General features: G+C 51.9%; 1 non-coding gene across 1 annotated transcript; it reads right to left on the reverse strand.

Moving 5' to 3' along the window:
- Window positions 1-644: 644 nt before the first annotated feature.
- Window positions 645-717, reverse strand: GNI_192930. The gene has a single exon. It is a non-coding gene; the product is annotated as a tRNA-Ala (tRNA).
- Between the last annotated feature and the right edge of the window lie 38 nt (window positions 718-755).

Raw genomic sequence — 755 nt, forward strand, 5'->3', positions numbered from 1 at the left:
AGGAAGCTGTAGTACGGGCGCTGTTGGTGCGCAAGGGGTACCGCATGAAAGGCCTTCGAGAGATCTATCCTTGCAATAAATCTTTGCCCCATGGCCCATGCTATCACCGGCCCAATTGCCTGCGTGCTTGGGAACCTTCCGTCCTTGTTCGTATATGGGTATAGAATTTGGCAGTTATGCGTGACCCTGCTGCCTACCACATATGGATTCAATAAGGCTTTCACATAGCCCTTCTTTATATGTATGATCGACTTATCTTTCAGACGATCGCTGATCCATTGTACGGACATCTCTGTATCCGTTGGATTCAGCCTTGGAGGGACCATCTGATGGGGGGTTCTCCCTCCAATTCCTCGTTAAATGCTGGCAGCACCTGGGAGACTTGCTCTCCCGAGCCCCAAGATGGGCTCAATAACATTGGTTGTTTGATCTTTGTCGTTCTTCTTCAGGACGAAAGAAGTTGTGGCTTTTCAGAACTATTCGTCCATAACGTAGGTGGAGCCAGGGGAGTTGGTTTACACTCTGCCGCCCCAGCCAACCAGTACCCAAGCCGGTACGCGCAACGGTTTCACCGTGGTACGCGGAGCCGTGCTCCTCGGCGTTTCCGCGGCACCCACAGATTCGCGATCCGTTACAATGAAACATTGGCAACCCGGGTATCGATCCCAGTACCTCTCGCATGCGAAGCGAGCGCTCTACCATTTGAGCTAGACGCCCAAATTCATCTCAGTCGGGTAAGTCCCAGATTCGTAATA

The sequence above is a fragment of the Gregarina niphandrodes genome, assembly GCF_000223845.1.
Source record: "Gregarina niphandrodes unplaced genomic scaffold scaffold00086, whole genome shotgun sequence".
In the NCBI taxonomy this organism is placed as follows: domain Eukaryota; phylum Apicomplexa; class Conoidasida; order Eugregarinorida; family Gregarinidae; genus Gregarina; species Gregarina niphandrodes.